At 44.4% G+C, this 24,926-nt stretch overlaps 1 protein-coding gene and 1 long non-coding RNA gene across 13 annotated transcripts in view; both read right to left on the bottom strand.

The window, feature by feature from the left end:
• Positions 1–24,926, bottom strand: part of LOC144799898 (uncharacterized) — a 390,901-nt gene that overhangs the window by 292,127 nt on the left and 73,848 nt on the right. For 2 of the 12 annotated variants that reach the window (XM_078671507.1, XM_078671511.1), the window contains one exon: positions 24,769–24,872. The exons of 8 other annotated variants lie outside the window; for them this stretch is intronic. The gene's annotated coding sequence lies outside the window, so the exon portion shown is untranslated. The remainder of the gene's footprint in view (positions 1–24,768; positions 24,873–24,926) is intronic. 2 more of the 12 variants (XM_078671509.1, XM_078671512.1) reach the window with 1 other exon arrangement.
• On the bottom strand, positions 7,089–9,306 carry LOC144798732 (uncharacterized). Its single transcript, XR_013603632.1, has 6 exons — positions 8,930–9,306; positions 8,442–8,500; positions 8,194–8,319; positions 8,007–8,073; positions 7,842–7,919; positions 7,089–7,512 (listed from the first exon to the last, which is right to left on the bottom strand). It is a non-coding gene; the product is annotated as an uncharacterized LOC144798732 (long non-coding RNA).

The raw sequence follows: 24,926 nt of genomic DNA, 5'->3' as shown, positions 1-24,926 counted from the left end.
GGGCATAGTAGATCCTTCCTGACCTCTTAGGTTTGATGTACCATTTTGCCAAGTTTGGTGTAATTCCGTTCAGCCATTCAGGCTGTAGACGTATGTAAATGTCCTATGGAAAATTGCATGGGGAAAACACATTTGAAAGTGTTGAAATTTAGAACCAATTAAAATGTTACTTTGGTTTTGTATTTGTGTGTGATGAAAGTTAATTGGTTATGTATATATCTCAAATGAGAGGAAACCACAGCCATTTTGTGATACTACTGTCTGAGGTACATTTGTGAGGAATTTTTGGTGGTGAATTTCTGGTGTTTGATTTACACAGTACTAACACTTCTCCTACTTTTAAAAAGGTGAGTTGTTAATTTGTAAGGGGAACTATGTTGTACACTTGAAGATAATTTGAAAAATGTTTTCTGTTATTTATTTGCAGTCCTTCTGTTATACTAAATACTTGATAAAGTTAGATTTATATTATGTATTACTAAAAACGATAAATGAAAGTGATTATTTTTTTCTGCAATTTACAGCAAGCAATTTCAAAATAAAATGGTTCACAATGAAGAGACCGTGGCAATTTCTTTTGAATTGTCCACTACATTGATTGAAATTGACAGCACCAATAATGAAATATTGTCACAAGGAGGAGATGACTTGAATGATTCCACTACATTGATTGAAATTGACAGCACCAATAATGAAATATTGTCACAAGGAGGAGATGACTTGAATGATTTTTTTGATCAATCTGTTGATGGCGAATTTATCGAATGTTTGGAGACCATAGAGTTACAAGAATCATCATTGCAGACTTTTAATGAGGAGATTCCAGATGAGATGATTGAAGAGGAAATTCCTGATGAGGACATGTTACTAGTTCTTTCAAATTTAGAAAATTCAGAAGAATAAATTTATATTTAGAAATCAAAAATTGTTTGAGACATTATTCATTTTTATTTTTAATTTATGAGGTTGTAGCGAAGTGATTGTAGTATAAAATGAGACTTATAGTATAGAGTGCAACATTTTTATGTTACATGGTAAGTTTACTCATATTTACTTCCCTTCTCCCACTATATTATCTCCAATGTGTATTTGACATCTCTTCTTCATCTCCGGCCTCCTTTCTCTCACTGTGTGTCTCTGATGCATCTTATCGCTGCTATTTTGTGTAATTACAGAAGAGAGTAAAATAAAATAGTTCGGAACGTGAAAAGGGGGCAAAGTAGAGTACCCCTCACCCCCTAGGCCTTCTCAGGCGGTCCCAAAAGGATCAGTTTCTGCTTTCCTGAGAGATTATGGTATGAGTTCCATATACCACAATAATTTGCATTACAACATGCAAGATATATATCTCCTATTACCAACTTTTGGAGATATTCGCGCTAAGCGCGAATATCTCCAAAAACTAACACCTGCCCTGAGCAGTTCTTAGCCATGTTATCCAATGGGAGGTGGATAACATGGCTAAGAGCATTAGCTCGGTAATGCATGAATATCGCTGAGTTTTCAGCGATATTAATGCATTGCGGTCGTTTTTTATCGCATTTGCGATAAACCTTGATAATAGCAAGGTTTATCTTCGATAATTTCTGACGATGCTTAGCGGTAAAAAATTCGTTGGTAAGCATCGTTAGCGATAAATATCGCTTAACTTTGGTAATATGCACCAACGTCTGTTAACGTTCGATTCAAAGGAAATGAGGAAGTGTTGAAAAACATTGTTTGCGCCATCTTGCCTTTTTTGAAATGCCACACTTTTGTCGTGCACGGCAGCCATTTTAGATGCCTTGACCAGACCCACTCTCTGCACGCTGTCGATTCGTAGCATGGCTCCCACTCGCAAGCATCATCCCCAGGCACTGGTCACCCCCGCTCTCTGTGTTATGCATGGGCAATAAACCTCTCCCCATCTGCGCTGCTCTTCCCTGAGAATCACACTCTGTGCCCGCCCGACACCTCCCTTTCGCCCTATTCACTACCGCACCCTCTGACACTCCTCTTCCTCTGTGTCCGATTGTCCAGGCTATCAGCTAGCCCTGCAGATGTAGTTTATGGCCCCAGCTGTAAAGAATCACCCCTCTTCAAAGGAGTTATAGTAGATCAAGGCCCACACCCGATGAGATCCGTCACACCACACGTGTTCCTACTATCTGAAAACCATCCTGTATTGTGATTGGGGAGGGGACCGAGCCTGAAGCGGAAGATTCCAGGGATGACTCTTTGTACATCAAAGTTTTTACATTTATGTGTCACATTAAAAATATATAGCACTCCAACAAAGTAGTAGGATTATAAAACTTTAATAACTTATAAATATATACAACAAAACAAAAACAGTAAAAACATTTAAACAACGAAGAGACCGTGGCAATTTCTTTTGAATTATCCAATACATTTATTGAAATTGACAGCACCAATAATAAAATATTCTCACAAGGAGGAGATGACTTGTATGATTTTTTTGATCAATCTCTTGATGGCGAATTTATCGAATGTTTGGAGACCATAGAGTTACAAGAATCATCATTGCAGACTTTTCATGAGGAAATTCCTGATGAGGACATGTTACTAGTTCTTTCAAATTATGAAAATTCAGAAGATGTTGCCTGGGGGTGGGTCGTCAGTAGCAGTCTGTTGTGCGAATAGTTCCAAGGCAGCAGAACGCGCTGAAATCTAGATGGCACGAAGGTGATGTCTAGTAAGTTGCCGCCCAGCAAATAACGGCGTGGGGCGCCGCGGGGGTGAGTGAGTCCAGTGGGCACCACAGCTATTCTTACCGGCATTGCAGAATTACTGCTGGGGACAATGCCTGTGCTGTAGCAGGGTCACAGCAGAAACAAAAAGGATTCTGTTGAAGATGTTGTTGGTTTTCAATTTGAAAACAGTTCTGGTGTCAACTGCTATGCTAATGTAGTGGTTAATGTTTTGTTTTCTCTAGAAAATGTAAAAGAGGGGGAGGCAGTCCAAAGTTCTGGTAAAAGGGCAAAGGAAAGGATCGGTGGTTTGAACTATCAGTCAAAAAGGGGAGGGGGTGCAACAATTTTTCCTACCGGGTCACAGTGTGCTTTCACCGGAACTGAGGTTTGCAGGATTCTAGTAATTCAAAGTGAGGCTGGCGCCAGCATGGGAGCGCCGACGTCCCGCGGATACAGTTTCGTCACTCCACGGGCGATCATGGCAGTCATTCCCCATCGGGGGTGTCTGCGGGGGTCGGAGACTCCCGCGGCTCCTCTAGAATCTTCAAGGTCGTGGAGGACTACGGTGGTGGAGTCAACCAGTGACCGGGCCATTTCTTTATGCTGGGCCCGCTCTTGCCAGGTCGATCGCCATTTTGAGAGTTCGGTAGCTACTGGCGATCGCGGGGTCAAATGAGCGGACGGGCTCCACCCTGCCGGGCGAGACATTGCAGCATCGCCACAGTGGAAGAACCCTTTTCCGGGCGCCTGGAGCGCTGAGGGTGCAGGTGGGAAGCCTCCACTGGGGAGGCGGGAGAGGCCTGTTCGCACCGTCTCTCCCTCCCAGTGCACCCCACGGCGTCTCGCTTGAGATTTGTTATGGCCGGACCAGGCGATGTGGACGAGGGGGGGGTCGGAGGCATGTGCAAGACATCCCCCCCAGTGTTGTCAAAGCCATTATTGAAGAAAGAAGAAATGTCCCGTCCGTCTTCGGGCCGGGCTTCCGGTGGATGTCGGCCGGACGCCCCTTGCTCTGGCCCCATGAACGGGTTCCTTGGTTTATCGGCTGCAGCCGGATCCCATCGGCCCCGGCCGTTGGTGGCCGGACCGGTAGAGAATGTGGCGGGACTACCTGAAACTGTCAAGGGCCACCGCGGCCGGACTGGGAGAGAGAGGGGAGGGTCGAGGACACGGACATTCCCCCCCCTGCAACTCTCCAGCGTTGTCAATCCCCCTGGCCGGGTCCCGCTGGCCTCGGCCTCGGCCTCTCCTCCGGCTACACCCTACGTGATGATCTCCGAGGCGTGGCAGCAGGACCCGCCTTATATGTGTTGCTTCCGGCTGGGCGTAGCCGAAAACCTGTTGCCCTTTGGAAGTTTCTAGAATGGGGCGGATGTCTGCTGACTTCTATCTTTCCCAGTTTGCCGTTATTTGGCCGTGGCAGGCGATGTTTTCAGGTTTCTTATTACGGGCTTACTTCTAACGTTTCTTGTTTCTAGGACAATAATAGGTTTTATCATTACGTATTGTTATCGTTTCTTTGTTTGTTATTTAATAAAAAGTTCATCAGTGGCCTACTGATTTTCGTTTTCCTATTCTTTTCTTTCCAGGTTGTTTCATGCTAAAGTTTCTGTTAACAGGATACAGTGATCACTTCGTTATTATTGCATATGTCCTTTTCACTAGGGGTGCTCTCTTGTTGGGCCAGATGACCTATCTCTAGTAAATGGTCCGGGTGAAACAGGTGCATCAATCAGTGGGGAGTAGATAGGCATGACCGATTACAACGGGGGAGAAAGGTCCGCATTACCTACACTTTCACTACTTGCAAAGATTTTCCTACGTTTATTTGCAAACAGGGAATACCTCCAAAAAGAACTAATTCCCAAACAGTCAATGTTCGGACAATCAATCAATCAATGAGGAATGAAATAGGTACGACGTGTTAAAGGCTTGCGTTACCTACCCTTCACTATCTGCAAAGGGAGAGAGAATATTCCTATTCTTCCTCGTTTGCAGGCAGAGAAGATCCTTAAGAGAACCAACTTCGAACAATTCAATGCTCGATTCACACAATCAACAAGGGGTACTGTGAACACAAATGAACGCCGCTTATGTACATACACATTGCTATTTTCAACAGGTTGTTCCTAATGTTTCTATTTTAGCGAGGTCAAAAAGAGATCCCATTAGTGGCCTACTGATTTTGCTCGATTCCTTTTGTTTTTTTACACGATTTTTCGCTATCTGCAAAGACTAAACAGAGTATTGCGATTCTGTGCTTGTTTGTAAATAGAGAATGAACCAAAGAGAACAATCAATCAAATGGAGAGAGAAGCAGGCACGACGGATTACAAGGGGGGAAAGGCCTGCGTTAACTACCCTTCACTATCTGCAAAGAGAGAGTACTCCTAATAGAAATGAGGGGTGGAGGCAGCATTCAAAGCAGATCAGTGTGCATAAACACGAAAATGTTTTTACTTACCACGTACTTGACATTCGACAGCTTATGATATTTGCTATTAAAAAACCATTGAAATTCACTGAAATAACCATAGGTTATAGACCATATATAGTTAGGAATTAGCATTTACAAAACCTTGAAAATTCACTGAAAAAACCATAGGTTATAGACCATATATAGTTAGGAATTAGCATTTACAAAACCTTGAACATTCACTGAAAAAACCATAGGTTAGAGACCATATATAGTTAGCTGGACATTTTATTGACATAAAACCAATGAAATTCCATATATAGTTAGTTGCACTAACTATATATCGCGCACCCGCAATCCACTGCTGATGATGTCACATATTACATCATTCATGACATGGTCAGTGACATCACTGATGACATCACTGATGACATCTCAAATGACATCACTGATGACATCACTGATGACATCTCATTTGACATCAATGACCACATCACTGATGATATCATTCATGTGACAATACAATGCATCTCCTCACATTTTAATATAACCTGTTTCACCCAGTGTTAAATACAGAGTATAATTTTTGAAACCATTGACACACCAATACTAGTTACTACATACGCACTCACTGATTGCTACGTCTACACACACCTTCACTCATTCACCCATACAATCATTCATACATACAATCACTCATCTTTACAACACTATCATATGCACTCATACACCTATACAGACACTCACAGTCTGCCACTCATCCATGGAGTTACTCACACACCTAGTCAGTCCTGTAAAGAATCAATGACACTTCCATTTTCTTGTCTATACAGTTAAACATAGAGCACCTTACATTTTCAAACATATACTAACACATACTTACCTTCTTATACAATCATTGATACAAGTACACATTGATCTGCACAGAGTCACACACCTCCCAGCTAGCCACACACACACTCAGTCTCCCATACAAATACTTGGGCAATCAATCAATAACCCATATAGTTAGTCATATAGCTACTGATCAACACATGCAGCAGTTTACAGAACAACAGACATAATGATGCACAAATTAAGACAGTTTAGTCACTAACCCATGCACTCAGTGAGACACATTTAATCACTCACTCATACAGTCAGTCATGCACCTACTAAATCCTTCGTCCAGACACTTACACATCCACTCATTCTTCAATATGTAAGACATATTTAAACTTTACAGAAACAAAAAATCACTGGATGTTGTTATCAGTGATGTCATCAGTGATGTCATTTGAGATGTCATCAGTGATGTCACTGACCATGTCATGAATGATGTAATATGTGACATCATCAGCAGTGGATTGCGGGTGCACGATATATAGTTAGTGCAACTAACTATATATGGAATTTCATTGGTTTTATGTCAATAAAATGTCCAGCTAACTATATATGGTCTCTAACCTATGGTTTTTTCAGTGAATTTTCAAGGTTTTGTAAATGCTAATTCCTAACTATATATGGTCTATAACCTATGGTTTTTTCAGTGAATTTTCAAGGTTTTGTAAATGCTAATTCCTAACTATATATGGTCTATAACCTATGGTTTTTTCAGTGAATATATATATATATATATATATATATATATATATATATATATATATATATATATATATATATATATTTAGTAGTTATAGTTAGGACCTAGTTTTCATAGGAAATCCGCAACATTCTATATCGAGAATAACTTTGGCGTTGATGGGCGGAATTGGCAGAATTTCTCCGAGATATAAGGGGCGTCCCAAAACGTGTTTTCCCCATGTTAATTGTAGGTAACATGTATAATGGGACCCCCTCAAGGAGCAAATATGGCCAAGGGACGGAGGGGAAAGAAACAACTAAACTGAAAAAAGAAGTCCCTTCATTGGCCAGATACTTGAATTATGTGCATACATCAATACATATCAGCAACTAGTGACAGAAAAGAGGATAATACTAAACAAAAATCATTCAAAACATTGTATTTATTATTTCTCTTTTTTTGTAGATATAAATTCATATAAAAATCGTTATAAATCAGACAATTTTATAGAAAACACATCAATTAATTATACAAATTCATAAACAACACAATAGAATCATAAAAATCACCAACAATTCAATCAATAAACCCCATGGTGTCAGACATACAACCAACTTACTCTCGTGCTACCAATCATACTACACTCAAACATCATACATGGATGAAAAAGGAACTGGTTAACAATTAGCCAGATCACACAGCTAAATTGTTCAAGGGCTCAGGGGAGAAATGGCGGCCCTTGTAGCAGGTCTACGCGCGTTTCGGTGGTTCAAGCCACCTTCATCAGGACCTTGTTCATCATTAAGTGCAGAAACCGGGGGTCAAACAGAACAAAAGACCTGAAAAGGAAAATAGATCTGTCACTCAAACATCCAAGATTAAAATTTTTAACAAAGTACAATATTCACTATTGCTATTAAACTATGGGGGCTCATCACCGTGACTATAGTAGGATCCTAAACTAAACTAAAAAGGCAAAAGGAACATGGTTCAAATAGTTACATGGTATCAAACCTAATATGGGCCCATAATTGCCCAATCACTCTCATGTCTTATTACCAGCTTAATTTTGAGCGCCAAAAAGAAGGGGAGGGGGAATATTTACAAGGGGGCCTAACCAAAAGGCCAGTTGGGCGCAATAGCGCAGAGGTTCGTTGCATATACTTACACACTAGATAATTCTCATATGTTGGTGTGAGTATAAAAGGTCAAAAACCGGTGAGGGACCAGATCAGTTAAACAGCATCTACAAAGGAATTAACGGAGGATGTCACTTAAGATGTACTAGCGACTTGCTGAGACTCTATCATTACCCTGATTATCTAGGGCTCACCAGTAACGAAGTTCATGATGGGATCAATAGAGAAATGCGAGACTCGGGGCTTCATCCAAGTTGATGGCTACAAGGAGAATGTTAAACACCATAGTGTCATAATTTGTACACAAATTTCAAAGGATTGCATAATGTCTGGATGTTTCCTACAAACACCCATCCTTATCATGCCCTGTTGGTGACCTACCCAGGCAGTCGCAGTCTGTCCTTGTTTATTTAGACTTCAAGGGATACATCAATGTGTTAGGTTAAAACTTAGTCTCAAATTAATTGGAACCAACGGCGAAGGGACTGAGTACTGTGGCTTCCTAATCTGTACATAGAAAAGAAAAACAACAAGATGTCCGCATGAGTACTGACGCACTGCACATGATATGCATATCCAAAAATTTGGCAACAAGTGGTCAAACCATAAGCAGAATAGTGTAGGCTTACTTTTATCCACCGAGGAAATGCAGTCCAATAATCAACTGCTGTATTGTATGCCCGCGACCCTATGGGGGGGGATGAAAAACCAGTGTTACACGCTATTTCAATTAATGCATAGTCTGGCAAGCAGTCATGTGTGTAGGTCGTTATTTAAATAAGCCACCTATCTTACAAGCGTGCAGGCATCCATACTTAAATAAAGGGTGATCATTTCGGACTGTAAGTGTTGTAGCAAGGGTCTACGTAAACAACTGGCAACCCGGGTCTCGGTATCACATGAGTACGTAAGGTATTAACTAACGCGCTAGCAGCTGGCGGGCTGACGGTAGCGCAAAATACTGCCTGTTTCTTGAGTGGCTGACAATCCTGCATTAATACAAAATATGTAGGGCCACTCATCCGGTTAGTACCGAACGCGCCAAAACTACAACGTGCCATGCCTAACACTAAAGCCGGGGATGCCTCTAGAACGACTCCGCAATTCAACCGCCTACCTTTAGGTCTGTGGCAACGCGCCGAAATCCTTCTCCGTCACTGCGCCCCTCGATCGACAGCCACTTCATAGTCGCCATGATTTATACCCCTCAAAGGCGTTCCGATCCCGCGGGAAGTGGGCGTGAAATGACCCAGGTCTCCAAGAGTGGACACAAACAAAGGGCTTCAAAAGTAGACATAAACGAAGTACTTACGGAGAGCGGCCATCTTGCTACTATCAATATCAGTGCATAGTTTCAAATGTAAGCGTGGAAAAATAAATAGTACCGCTAAGCCCAATCACTGTAATTCGATGCGTTTACGGCTAAGAGTTTACATGTTAAAGTGTACCATAATCAGAAAAGGTGCAATTACAGTAAATTGCAATAGAACCAGCCTTTGTTGGTTCAAAGTATGTCAAATAATTGCATACATGGAGTTATCAGTACCAGAGGTCCCACAATTCCAGGCTTTAATTTTACAAGGTAATGTGAAACGTACTCAAGAGCGGAGGTGTATAATTATAATTATAACAAATTGCAATCAAGTAAGCCTATAATGATTCAGAGTGTATCAATGAACCTAAACTATACTGAAACTATACTGAAACTAACCGGACGGAGCAGTAAAAGACAGTTTCTCTACGTGGTTCATGGCAATTTTCCACACTGGCACATACTGAAAAAATCCTTGCCTCGAGGAGATAATATTTTACTTGGTCACATACCAAGAAAGTTCCTCGTTGAGTCCTCTTTTCACACTGTCTAGCAGGAAAATCCAAAAGGTTTCACGTTTTTTACGCGTGATTTCACTCAGTTGTCCCATTTTCGGTGTGACTTTTTCCAGAATAGACCACTTGATCTCATCCTCCTTATGGGACTTATCAATACAATGTTGGACTATCGGGGCAGATAGCTTTTTGGTCCTGATGGCGGACTTGTGTTCGCTGAAACGGACGCGAAACTCGCGACCTGTCTCGCCAACATAGGCCAGGCCACAATCACAGAAAAGGATATACACTATGTTGCTGCTCCGACAGTTTGTAAGGCAACGTAATTTAATCTCTTTTTCATTGTAGGTGATAGTATCAGATATCATGGCTGACTCGCAAGCGTGGCAGGAGCCACACCTGTGGTTGCCCAATACTGCCGGAAGTCCAGTGATAGAGAGCTGGTTGTTTTGGAAATTTCTCGTGGGCGGTCTGGCGTGGACCAACATGTCCCTAAGATTTCTATTTCTCCTGTACGCCAGCATGGGGAGGGGAAGCGGAGGAACACTCTCATCCGTGTTCAATATCCTCCAGTTTCTATTGATGATATTACGAAGCTTGTTGTTCAGGGTGGAATGGTTGATCACACAAGTGATTCTATCTTGTTTGGCACGTGTTTTACCTTGTAATAGTGCAGATCTATCGTAATATTTGGCCCTTTTGTAGGCTTGTCGCACCAAGCGATGTGGGTAACCTCTCCTCAGTAATCTCTTCGTTCTAGAGGCATCCCCGGCTTTAGTGTTAGGCATGGCACGTTGTAGTTTTGGCGCGTTCGGTACTAACCGGATGAGTGGCCCTACATATTTTGTATTAATGCAGGATTGTCAGCCACTCAAGAAACAGGCAGTATTTTGCGCTACCGTCAGCCCGCCAGCTGCTAGCGCGTTAGTTAATACCTTACGTACTCATGTGATACCGAGACCCGGGTTGCCAGTTGTTTACGTAGACCCTTGCTACAACACTTACAGTCCGAAATGATCACCCTTTATTTAAGTATGGATGCCTGCACGCTTGTAAGATAGGTGGCTTATTTAAATAACGACCTACACACATGACTGCTTGCCAGACTATGCATTAATTGAAATAGCGTGTAACACTGGTTTTTCATCCCCCCCCATAGGGTCGCGGGCATACAATACAGCAGTTGATTATTGGACTGCATTTCCTCGGTGGATAAAAGTAAGCCTACACTATTCTGCTTATGGTTTGACCACTTGTTGCCAAATTTTTGGATATGCATATCATGTGCAGTGCGTCAGTACTCATGCGGACATCTTGTTGTTTTTCTTTTCTATGTACAGATTAGGAAGCCACAGTACTCAGTCCCTTCGCCGTTGGTTCCAATTAATTTGAGACTAAGTTTTAACCTAACACATTGATGTATCCCTTGAAGTCTAAATAAACAAGGACAGACTGCGACTGCCTGGGTAGGTCACCAACAGGGCATGATAAGGATGGGTGTTTGTAGGAAACATCCAGACATTATGCAATCCTTTGAAATTTGTGTACAAATTATGACACTATGGTGTTTAACATTCTCCTTGTAGCCATCAACTTGGATGAAGCCCCGAGTCTCGCATTTCTCTATTGATCCCATCATGAACTTCGTTACTGGTGAGCCCTAGATAATCAGGGTAATGATAGAGTCTCAGCAAGTCGCTAGTACATCTTAAGTGACATCCTCCGTTAATTCCTTTGTAGATGCTGTTTAACTGATCTGTTCCCTCACCGGTTTTTGACCTTTTATACTCACACCAACATATGAGAATTATCTAGTGTGTAAGTATATGCAACGAACCTCTGCGCTATTGCGCCCAACTGGCCTTTTGGTTAGGCCCCCTTGTAAATATTCCCCCTCCCCTTCTTTTTGGCGCTCAAAATTAAGCTGGTAATAAGACATGAGAGTGATTGGGCAATTATGGGCCCATATTAGGTTTGATACCATGTAACTATTTGAACCATGTTCCTTTTGCCTTTTTAGTTTAGTTTAGGATCCTACTATAGTCACGGTGATGAGCCCCCATAGTTTAATAGCAATAGTGAATATTGTACTTTGTTAAAAATTTTAATCTTGGATGTTTGAGTGACAGATCTATTTTCCTTTTCAGGTCTTTTGTTCTGTTTGACCCCCGGTTTCTGCACTTAATGATGAACAAGGTCCTGATGAAGGTGGCTTGAACCACCGAAACGCGCGTAGACCTGCTACAAGGGCCGCCATTTCTCCCCTGAGCCCTTGAACAATTTAGCTGTGTGATCTGGCTAATTGTTAACCAGTTCCTTTTTCATCCATGTATGATGTTTGAGTGTAGTATGATTGGTAGCACGAGAGTAAGTTGGTTGTATGTCTGACACCATGGGGTTTATTGATTGAATTGTTGGTGATTTTTATGATTCTATTGTGTTGTTTATGAATTTGTATAATTAATTGATGTGTTTTCTATAAAATTGTCTGATTTATAACGATTTTTATATGAATTTATATCTACAAAAAAAGAGAAATAATAAATACAATGTTTTGAATGATTTTTGTTTAGTATTATCCTCTTTTCTGTCACTAGTTGCTGATATGTATTGATGTATGCACATAATTCAAGTATCTGGCCAATGAAGGGACTTCTTTTTTCAGTTTAGTTGTTCCCCATGTTAATTTCCATAGGGCGGTTGGACTCACTTTTAGCCCGAACGGCTGAATGGATTTCCACCAAACCTGGCAAAATTGTAGGCACTGGTAGCCCGATGTGCCTTTGCTATGTCTCAAGATATGTGCTCCAGTGGATTTTGAGTAATTTAGGTTAAAAAAATATATATATCTATAAGCGCGCCCCAGGTGTCTGTCAACATTCCAAACAGTCCGGAGCGGCCACCATCTTGTGTCTCGGTAGGATCGAGACACAAGAGGTGGCAAAAACAAAGGGGGAAATGACCAAAAGGGGGCAGGGTAGACCCCCCTGACCCCCTAGGTTTGATGTGGGGGCCATTTCGATTTTCACGGGGGGAGCGCCCGGTACGCACACCAGGGAGCGTACCCTGGGAAAAAAAAGAATGACCAAGTTTTATAAAAATGTAGCATTTTTTATAAATTGGAGGTAGTTGTAAAAAGAACTGTTTTTTTATTCTTTTTGTTGTTTTATATTTTTTTATTGTTTTTTTGAACATTTTTTACTTTTTTTGGCTTTTATGAACAATTTTATATTTTTTTGTAATTTTTATGGGGACAAACAAAAAACAGGGAATTGTAAACTGCTCAACTGGAGCAAAAAAAAAAATCAGGAAAAAATTAAGGTTTCTTTTTGCAGTTGTGGTTGTCTCCAGCACGGTTGATCAATTTGATACTTTGCTCTCCATAGGAAATTGTAGTCCCGCAAAATATACAAACTATTTTAAAATCTCCAAACTGGGGTTGGATATTTGGGACCATCTCCCTTGTCTCTGGACCCGATGGAGTGGGTTGTTTGCTTTTGGAGGTGCTCGGAGAAGATTGGGGAGGGTTTCTTGTCAGTTCTCTGACCTCTGCCGCAGCATAGTTGTTTGGGTGCCTGCGTTGCATATGGCGAATCATGGTATTGTTGCCAAATGAATACTTTTTTGCAGGGTTCCCCCTGGAAAGTACAGTGCCACAGATCAGACATGTCACTTTTGGCGCATTGACTTTCTTTAGTCCCCTTGGGATTTTAAAAAACTCCCACACAATGTGCTCCTTCGGTTTATAGGGGGGATTATCTTCAGGCAGGAACTGCCTCTCCTCCTCCTCCTCCTCCTCCTCCTCTTCTTCTTCACCACCACTGTGGTGTTGTGGTGTGCCTTGTGGTGGTGGTGGTGGTGGTTGAGATGCTCCTGCTGCTGCTGCTACTGTAGCCATTTCTCACTTACTAGAAACAGGTCTTCCTCACTCAAAGTACAAAGTGAGAATGAGGAAAAAAGGTGGGGGCTTTCATCATTTGAAAAAAAAAACTGTTCTGAACCAATGAAAAGTGTTATTTTCAGGTCACATGACCCGACGTGCTTACGCTACGCGCCCCGGAGCAGTGCATTGCAGGCGCGCAAGTTATAGTGAGTCCAACTAACTATAACGTGGGAATTTCAATGGTTTTATGTCAGTAAAATTTCCAACTAACTATAACTGGTGTCAAACCTATGGTTTTTTCAGTGAATTTATATACACACATATATATATATATATATATATGTCACGGGGTGTGTGGACAAGACAGGACTGCATCCTCGGACTGGTGGTCCGCCACCCCCTCTCACCTTGCCCCTTGTCCCAACAGCTACCAGAATGCACCTGGACGGAGGACGCCGAGTCGAGCTGGCCGGCGGCTCTCCACACGCACGTCCCCTTTAACGGTCCAGATCCCGAGGGAGAGACCACGCCCCTCTGCAGCGTCGGAACGTCAAAAGGAGGAAGCCGCAGAGAGAAGTCGAACGGCGTTTCCCTGGAGGAGTCTGGAGCAGGAGTCGGAGCCGGAGCGAGACGAGACCTTGAGGAGACGGAGGAGAAAGCAGAGACCGGGATCCCGAAGCCAGGAGGCCAACGTTCCTACGCTTCGCCCCGCCACGGTCCCACGGGAGGAGCGTGGCTTCAAGAGATACGGGGTCGTATGGCAGGCTGGGTGGGAAGAAGGAACCATCCCCGTGTATAGATTGTAAAGCCCCCTGTATAGCAACCCCTCCTTCCCTTCACGAGCACCCCTACCTCACGGACTGTACATAGAACCTTTGTGCAACACTGTCACTGGTTCTCCTCACCCCCGGCCCTGACTATTGTGTACGGTCCCCCGGCCCTGACTATTGTGTACGGTCTTACCAGTCACCTGATCCGGTTTTCCTTTCTTTCCTGCACCGGAGCTGAGGAGAGCTGGGAGAGAGACGCACCCCTACCGGACCCACCAGTACAAGTCGCCATCCCTGGGACGATACAGCACGCTGGAGCAGCCTACCATCCCCTCTGATCCCGCAGCTCATTCCCGGGACCGTGCAGCTGCCTTGCAAAGAAAAACTTACATCCCAATAAAGCCCTTACTCAAGGAGCCGGTGTTTCTGTTTACTCCCAAACCCCCTGTCAGCCAGACTAGCGTATTAGTTACCCCGGCCCCCCTGGGACAACTGGTGTCAGAAGTGGGATCGCCACCACCATCCATCCGCAACCTAAAGATGGAGGCCCTAATCGAGCACATAATTAAAGGCCAGGAAAAGTTGGGATGGGCCGTGGAACGCCAGCTCACCTCAGCGCAGGCGGATAGAGAACTATTCAAGACTACCATCACGGCCCAAATAGACAGCCTTCGGAATGTGCCGCCTCCCACCCAGGTCATCCCCGGAGATGTGCGTCTACACACCCCCATCCTACCGGCGTAGCCCTGCAAAAGTACGTGCACGGAGAGGACCCCGATGCATTCCTCCTGAACTTCGAAAGGGCCGCCCGTGCAATGGGGTGGCCCGAGGAGAAGTGGCCGTTCTTTCTTGCTCCCCTCCTTACCGGAGAAACCCAATCGGCGTATCAGGCCGCAAACCCTCTGGGGAACACAGCCTATGCTATCATTAAGGGGGTTATCCTGGACCATCTTGGATTGGACCAAGAGGCGTACCGCGTACGCTTTCGGAAGGAAAGAGGGGTCTCCGGCGAAAACCCGAAAACCCTGTTCTTCAGACTACGGATGGCCGCTGACAAGTGGCTATGACCGGACCTCTGCAGTAAGGAAGAAATACTAAACAAAGTGTATCTCGAGCAGTTCATGGAGGCTCTGCCATATGCCACCCAACGTTGGCTGCGACAGCATGCAGGGCTTGATATCGACCAAGCCATCGAAATGGCGGCTCACTATGCTCGGGCTCAGCCCAAGACTAGCCCTTGGGAACACGAAAAGACCCACAAAACCCTAACCCCGCTGAAAATAGAAAAAAGACCCAAAGCAGGAATGGAGGTGCCCAAATTGCTTAGACCGACAGGAATGATGTCCCCCATGGCCAAAGGACCCCGGTGTTTCGAGTGTGGGGAATGGGGGCATATAGCGAGAATGTGCCCCCGGAAAAAAAACCTGGAGGAGCCCATGGAGGTCGGCTATCTCCCGAAAACGGTGATGTACTCAGCGGAAATGGGCAGCACATTCTATGTGAGTATGAGGATGAATGGTTTTAGGGTAAGGGCCTTACTGGATTCAGGGTGTCGACAGTCGATGATCCAGGCGCGCTTTGTCAGCCCCGACCAGATCATCCCCCAGACCCCTGTATATATCCGCTGCGTACACGGGGATGTGAAGCCCTATCCTATCGCGTCCATTACCATAGTCCTACCCGAGAGAGAACCCTGTAAGGTTCGTGTGGGGGTGGTGGATTCTCTCCCAGAGGACATGATTCTGGGGACAGACAATCCTGACTTCCTTTCCCTCTTCAGGGAGACCCTATCCAAACCTCAAGAAGGAGGGGCCCTGCCCGCCTATCTATCCCCCGAATCCTGGGTAATCGATAGGAGCTTTCGCTTTGCTCAGGGAGAAGACAGGACCCTCGTCAATGCATGGGAAAGCACCCATATCACTGATGGAGTCAACCCCCAGACGTATCCCCGGTTCTTGCTTCTGAACGATCTGCTATACCGCCAGGCCCAGCACGAGGGAGGACTACAACTGGTGGTACCCCTCTCCTTCCGGGAATACGTTCTCTTCTTTGCTCATGCTCATCTGACAGCCGGCCATGCAGGCAAAGAGAAAACCACGGAAAGCATAATCCGTCATTTTTTTGGGGCGGGGATATACCGGGATGTTCAGGACTACTGCGCAAAATGTGAGGTATACCAAAGAAGAAACACCCATCGACCCAGTGCTGCGCCCCTACAAAGGATGCCCATCTTAGGAGTCCCCTTTGAAAGGGTCGGCATGGATATCATAGGACCACTGCCTAAGACGGGGCGAGGACACCTGTACGCCCTCGTTATCGTCGACTACGCCACCCGGTTTGTGAAGGCCTTTCCTTTACGGACCACCACCACTTCTGCAATCGCCGAGAAGTTTGTGGAACTATTCTCGCGCGTGGGGTTTCCCAAAGAGGTCCTTACGGACCAGGGGACCTCCTTCACCTCAAAACTAATGAAGGAAGTATGTACCTCTCTGGATATCCGGCATCTGAAGACCTCGGTGTACCACCCCCAGACCAACGGTCTCGTTGAGCGGTACAACCAGACGCTTAAGACAACCCTGAAAAAGATGCTGAGTGCCGCAGGACCTACATGGGACCGGCTGTTACCCCTCGCCCTGTACGTCATCAGGGCCCAGAAGCAGAGTAGCCTGGGTTGTTCGTCCTTCGGACTGTTGTACGGAAGACTTCCCCGATCCATCCTTGAGATGACGAAGGACATGTGGGAAAACGAAGAATCACACGAACGGAAGAGCATGCTGGAATACACCACCCAGCTACGAGCCAAACTGGGGAAGCTACTTGAACTGGCGCACACCACTCTAGAACAACAGCATGTGAGATATAAAAAGAACTACGATAAGGGGAAAAGGCTGAGAAGAATAGGCGTAGGGAAGTGGGCTCTGGTGCTGCTGCCCTCCATAAGCCATAAATCCAAAAACGAGTGGCAGGGCCCTTATAGGGTGATCGAAGCCATAGGTCAGACCACCTACAGACTACGCCTGTCATCCACTAAAACCCAAACATACCACATCAACATGTTGAAGGAGTGGCTGGGGCCCTCACCGCGGGACAGTCATTTCATCACCCCTTCAACTAACCCCGGTTCCTCGACCTTGGATCAGCTGGTAGTGAACCAGTGCTTGACCCCTCAGGAGAAGACAGAGCTGGCAAACGTCTTGGATTCCTTCTCCGACGTGTTTTCGGACATACCGGGGAGAACTGGCCTGTTCGAACACCGCATCGACACCCTTTCGTGGAAAGTTGTAAAACAACGCCCCTACAGGATACCAGCAGCCTGAAGAGAAGCGGTGAGAAGGGAGGTGCACGACATGCTTCGGTTGGGGGTGATCCGACCCTCCCAGAGCCACTGGTCGTCTCCGATCGTTATGATACCCAAACCCGACCGTTCCAAACGCTTCTGTATGGACTTTAGGGCCCTGAACGCGGTGTCCCACTTTGATACCTACCCAATCCCTCGCATAGACGAGCTGATCGAGAAAATAGGCGACGCCCGATATATCACCACCATAGACCTCACGAAGGGTATTGGCAGGTGCCTCTTCGTGAGGAGGAAAGGAAGAAAACGGCCTTCGTTACGGATGACGGACTGTATAAATTTACGGTCCTCCCCTTTGGACTACATGGGGCCCGTCTACATTTCAACGCCTTATGAACCAGGTGTTACAACCCTACGCCTCATTCAGCTCGGCATACCTGGACGATATCGTCATCTACAGTCCAGATTGGGACGAACACCTGCGCCATCTACATATCATACTCACCGCTCTACGAAGGGCAGGTTTGCACATCAACGCCAAAAAGTCCAGAGCAGCGTTCAACAGCGTAAATTACCTGGGATACGTCTTGGGGGAGGGCACCATAGCTCCCCAAAGCGAGAAGATCCGAGCGATAGCTAAGGTTCCCTTTCCGGCGAACAAAAGGGATCTAAGGGCCTTCCTAGGGCTGGTAGGGTACTACCGCAGCTTCATACCCAACTTTGCCGAGGTGGCAGCACCCCTAACAAACCTGCCCCCAAAGGACACCAAGCTCCGGGAACTCTCTCACCCCTCCCATGATTCCCTGAGTGCTTTTCAGCTCTTAAAAAGTACGATGACCACAGCCCCAGTCCTAGTATCCCCCGACTTTACGAAGCCTTTTGTGTTGGCCACAGACGCCTCCAATTTGGGAATTGGCGCAGTGTTATCCCAGGTAGACGAGGGAGGGATAGAACACCCGGTACTGTACGTGAGCAGAAAACTCTTCCCCAGGGAGTGCAGATATTCCACCATAGAGAGAGAGGCCCTAGCCATCAAATGGGCGATTGAGAAACTGAGGTACTACCTGGAGGGGAACCATTCATCCTACATACGGACCGTGCCCCCCTGAAGTGGATACACCAGAATAACAGCCAGAACCCCCGAGTGCTACGGTGGTTCCTATCCTTACAGCCATACTCATTTGCAGTAAACCACCGACGTGGGAAAGACAATGGTAACGCGGACTTCCTTTCCCGCGTGTTTCCTCTCCCCGAACGGGAGATGCCAGTGGGGGAAGTGTGTCACGGGGTGCGTGGACAAGACACGACTGCATCCTCGGACTGGTGGTCCGCCACCCCCCTCTCACCTTGCCCCTTGTCCCAACAGCTACCAGAATGCACCTGGACGGAGGACGCGGAGTCGAGCTGGCCGGCAGCTCTCCACACGCACGTCCCCTTTAACGGTCCAGATCCCGAGGGAGAGACCACGCCCCTCTGCAGCGTCGGAATGTCAAAAGGAGGAAGCCGCAGAGAGAAGTCGAACGGCGTTTCCCTGGAGGAGTCTGGAGCAGGAGTCGGAGCCGGAGCGAGACGAGACCTTGAGGAGACGGAGCCGGAGCGAGACGAGACCTTGAGGAAACGGAGGAGAAAGCAGAGACCGGGGTCCCGAAGCCAGGAGGCCAATGTTCCTACGCTTCGCTCCGCCACGGTCCCACGGGAGGAGCGTGGCTTCAAGAGGTACGGGGTCGTATGGCAGGCTGGGTGGAAAGAAAGAACCATCCCCGTGTATAGATTGTAAAGCCCCCTGTATAGCAACCCCTCCTTCCCTTCACGAGCACCCCTACCTCACAGACTGTACATAGAACCTTTGTGCAACACTGTCACTGGTTCCCCTCACCCCCGGCCATGACTATTGTGTACGGTCTTACCAGTCACCTGATCCGGTTTTCCTTTCTTTCCTGCACCGGAGCTGAGGAGAGCTGGGAGAGAGACGCACCCCTACCGGACCCACCAGTACAAGTCGCCATCCCTGGGACGATACAGCACGCTGGAGCAGCCTACCATCCCCTCTGATCCCGCAGCTCATTCCCGGGACTGTGCAGCTGCCTTGCAAAGAAAAACCTACATCCCAATAAAGCCCTCACTTAAACTCTTACTCAAGGAGCCGGTGTTTCTGTTTACTCCCAAACCCCCTGTCAGCCAGACTAGCGTATTGGTTACCCCGGCCCCCCTGGGACAATATACCAATTCAAAGCTGTAATATTGTGCCTGGAGTGATAAATGGCTTTTGTTATTTTACAGCTCGGCAAGGACTGCACTGTACTAGTCCTATGCTTAAAGACTTTGCTGTTTAAATGGCAAAAGACTTTGTCATTTTCTATCTCGGCGTGGATAGCACTGTGCTAATCCTATGCTTAAAAACTTTGATAGAAAAACAGACATTTGAGTTGAGCAGATCTAGAGTGTCGCTGGTGTTGAGAGTGCTCTAACAGGAGCTGCTTTCCACCTAAACTGAGACCTACCCAGAGTTCTCTCCTTCTTTTTTGCATAATTTATGCGTCACTCTATGCCTGAAAGGGTTTTGTTTTGACTTAATACTGGGTGCTCCCTTGTGTCTGGACAAAGCTATACCTCTCTGAAGGGCTCTAATTAGAGCGAAACACTGTGTCAGGGGTTGCTTTTACTCATTTCAGGTTGGCTTGAATTGGTATTTTACCAATTCAAAGCTGTAATATTGTGCCTGGAGTGATAAATGGCTTTTGTTATTTTACAGCTCGGCAAGGACTGCACTGTACTAGTCCTATGCTTAAAGTCTTTGCTGTTTAAATGGCAAAAGACTTTGTCATTTTCTATCTCGGCGTGGATAGCACTGTGCTAATCCTATGCTTAAAAACTTTGATAGAAAAACAGACATTTGAGGTGAGCAGATCTAGAGTGTCGCTGGTGTTGAGAGTGCTCGAACAGGAGCTGCTTTCCACCTAAACTGAGACCTACCCAGAGTTCTCTCCTTCTTTTTTGTATATATATATATATATATATATATATATATATATATACATGTTTCTAATATTGTAGAGTCTGACACGTAGGCACTGACGTATTTATCATCAAAATGTTTTTGTCATATCACTTAGAACAATTGTGGCTTTCAAAATGTCCAAGTTTGACACACTACAAAACATTTATAAGTCATAGACAATTTTTCACAAATAATATATACACCAAACATATATAACAAGTTAATCATGCACAATTGAATACAGTTATAATATACATTGCGATAGTACACCAGTACTTTTTATCCTAACAGCCCTATCTCATATACTCAATGTGTTTTGGGACTGTTTTCACAAGGGACAATTTTTTTAAGGAATATAACTTTATTGTACGTGTCCACCACTTTGATGCACACTCTTGATCTAATGGCCCTTTGTGGATAATATGAGAATCTATGAAACAGCCGACGCGTTTCCAAACCCGTTATTAATTTCTAGGGTTTTTCATCAGGGCTGGACTGGGTACCTGTTAAAAAATAAAGAAGGAACAATTGAGTATGTTTGCCTTCTTCTTCGTTCTGCCTAGTTCTATCTATATGGGTTCAATAGTTACCTCTATCCTTCGGGACACTTTGTTTCTTATGTCAGTACTCTTGCAGTTTTTCTAAAACACCTTTAAGTCCTAAATGGAGAAAGTGACAAACCGATGGTTTCAGGTTACATAATATAACACATTTGTTGTTATTCGCTGTGATACTGTTTTGATTGTACGGCAAAGAGACTTACTGCTGATGCGGTTGTGTTCGGGAGCACGCTAACTGGTCCCGTTTCTTTTAGATAGTGTTCGTGTCACGAGTCTCTAAATCATTGTTTGAGCAGCGTTGGCGTTATCTATTGTAAATTATAAAAAAGTTTTAGCTATTTGGATTTCATGGATCTTGTATATCTGGTTGCTGTCGGTTCAAAACTTACTTGGTTGGCTGGTTGAGAGCCTTAAGTTTCTGTAATCGCGGCTCTTCACGTTTTACTGTTTAGTTGTGAAAGCCGCATCCGCATTAATCCTTCGCGAACATGTTTTGTCTGAGAGTGTGAAAAAAATCCGAGTGAGTCAGTGATTTATTAGTGTATTAGTGTTTACTCTGACTGACTAAGTATTGGATTAAGTTATAACGCCTTGCTGCAAATCTCACCTTCTTATTTCAGATTTTAGCGTATCGATCACAAGTCTTCGTTTGGCTCCGCTAGCGTTCTACTGTGCTTTGCTTGTAGGGAGATTTACGTGGACATGACCCGGAATTAGTTAGTTTGATCGTGTGTTTGGAACTAGAGGATTGTGGGAGATGTAGTCAATTTTGGATTAATACTATTAATGGCCACAGTTTTTGGGTTTTAAAGCAGATGAAGTTGAAACGGAGTCTCATGTGGATTACTGTTGTATTCCTAATACTGAATGTCATTAAATGGGATTTTCTTGCTGATTGTCATGGTAGGTGAAAACGGTCATCGGTGCAGAGGACTTAGCGGATTACTTGTTGTAACTCAGGCATCTCGTTCATACCCTCGATCACACAATTGAATTTTAAAATCAAATAGGCTTCTCTTCTCAACAAGATAGTTTCTACATTGCCTCCACGCGAAAGAATTTTGATACCCGAAAGCACTGTCCACTTAAAATCCTTTTCTGTGTGGTTTCTCTCTAGAAAATGTTGGACCATTGTAGTGGTCAACACTTTTTGTTTAATTCTTTTATTTGCGGGTTTATATCGTGCTCAAATCGACTCCCGAAGGAGTATCTCTGCACCCTAGGAACACCACAAGCACAGTCAGGGGGGAACTTAAAAAGAATTAATTTTGAAACAGAAAAGTTTTAAGCCACTTCCTAAACACCAGATGTTCTGGACATTGTCCGAGTGCTAATGGGAGACTATTCCATAAGGAGGGCCCAGCAACAGATAGAGCTTTACCTCCATGTCTGGCCCTCCTTGAACGGTGTTGTGCCAACCTTTGATTAATTTGTTGATTGGTCTCTCCGATGTACAGGTTTGGACACGGACAAGTTATGGCATAAACTATGTTTCGACTTTTGCAATTAGTGAACTCTTTATGAGTCCATTTAATGGAATTGAACTCAAACACTGCTACTTCTATTGTGTTGGCACATGATACGCAGGTCCAACATTTGTGGTGTCCTTCAACAGGTTTGAGATTCCATTTAGAGCGTAGGTCTGATTTGACTTTGGAAATTCCTAGGTCTGCTCTAATTATTTGTTGGCCAATACTTCTGTTTTTCTTTAGGGCAAACAATGGTCTTTCCATTGGAATCTCCGAATTAGAGATTAGATGCCAATTTTTTTGCATGATTGCTCTGAATTTATTGGTATGTGGACCATACGTCGTTACACACACAAATTTTTTGAGAGGCTTCTTGTCTTTCTTGGTCAATAGTTCTTCCCTGGGTGTAAACCAAGCGCGTTTGGTAGCATATTTCAAAAAATTTTTGGGGTAACCCTAGCTCTCAACTGGTCACATAAGATTTCTGAATGTGCCATAAAATCTTCCTTTCTTGAACAATTTTGTCTTATTCATAACAGTTGACTATAGGGTAAATTGGCTTTCAGGCTTTCAGGCTTTGTTGGTGAAAGCTCCGATAGTGTAGTATTGTGTTTTTGTCAGTCGTTTTTCGATATAAAGTGGTTGTTATTTGTGTCCTTGTGGGAAGACCTCAACGTTCAAAAAAGTCAGGGGTGTCTGACTGTAGGCAATACTGAATTTGATGTCAGGGTGCCTCAGGTTTATCCATTCGTGGAACCGGATAAGGAGTTCTTCTGAACCGTTCCACTGGCACCAAATATCGTCTATGTAGCGATACCATGTTGTTATATGTTCTCGGAAAGGGTTATTCTGGTACACGAAGCGCTCCTCATACAGGGCCATGAACAGGACCGCCATTTCTGGGGCATAAGGACACCCCATAGTGGCCCCCTTCACCTGCATGTAGAACGCGTCAATGAATCGGAAATAATTCCGTTTGAGTGCTATTCGGGCCAAGTCGATTATAAACTCTGTCGGGACTCTTTGTGGCTTCGGTGTGGTTTCTAGAAACAATTCCATGGCTTCTAAGCCTTCTTCTTGGGGAATCTGGGTATAGAGGGAAGTGACGTCAAATGACACCATTAGATCTAGACCGACATGGAAGGGTGAACCTTCTATTTTATTGATAAAATCGGTGGTATCCTTCAAATAAGATGTCACTTGGCTCATAAAGGGTTTTAGGAATATTTGGCAAAAGGCTCTAAAACTGTATATCTGGTTGCTGTTGGTTCAAAACTTACTTGGTTTGCTGGTTGAGAGCCTTAAGTTTCTGTAATCGCGGCGCTCTTCACGTTTTACTGTTTAGTTGTGAAAGCCGCATCCGCATTAATCCTTCGCGAACATGTTTTGTCTGAGAGTGTGAAAAAAATTCAAGTGAGTCAGTGATTTATTAATGTTTACGCTGACTGACTGAGTATTGGATTAAGTTATAACGCCTTGCTGCAAATCTCACCTTCTTATTTCAGATTTTGGCGTATTGATCACCAGTCTTCGTTTGGCTCCGCTAGCGTTCTACTGTGCTTTGCTTGTCAGGAGATTTACGTGCACATGACCCGGAATTAATTAGTTTGATCGCGTGTTTGGAACTAGAGGATTGTGGGAGATGTAGTCCAATGATATTTCGGCATCTAAAATTGAGTTTCCACAACAAACGGTATATACATATATACATGGTATAGTACCTCATTGTAGGTCTACGATTGCCTTGTTTGTCTTGTGCTTTTCCATCAGTATCTACAAATTCACAATCATGGTAATAGGTTTACTTTTGCACATTTGATGTAGAGAACAGTATTACGTCATACTGCAAATTACATCAGATGGTTGCTCCCCTATCCTTAGTGGCACATTCCTTATGGGATATAAGTCTACATCTCATCCGCAAGTGCAGATGAACAATCTCGTGATATATGGGATATACACCTAAACAAATAAACAGTTTATAGGTATCGGTGCTTATACATACTTGTGTAAACCTTTTGTGGTTGCTGGACATGGGATGCTTTAAATATCATACACCCTGGGTTAAATTACTCCGTCTACCTTCAAAAAAACTCGCTCTACCTTTAAAAAAACTACATATGCACATCAAATATTAATTATAAATGGACTTACCTTACCTAACAAGTGCTCTTGAATCATGATGACGTAATCCTGAAGAAAAGGGTAGGAGACCTCTAACAGCATCTCTTTCCAGGAGTAGGTCCCTTCCTTTCCTCCTAAGTGAGAAAATAAAATGATTGAAAATGTCAGATTAAAATCAGTAGTTTAAA

This window comes from Lissotriton helveticus, chromosome 12 (assembly GCF_964261635.1).
Source record: "Lissotriton helveticus chromosome 12, aLisHel1.1, whole genome shotgun sequence".
Taxonomy (NCBI): domain Eukaryota; kingdom Metazoa; phylum Chordata; class Amphibia; order Caudata; family Salamandridae; genus Lissotriton; species Lissotriton helveticus.
The sequence above is the reverse complement of the archived record's forward strand: the minus strand, read 5'-3'. Positions and strand labels throughout refer to the sequence as shown.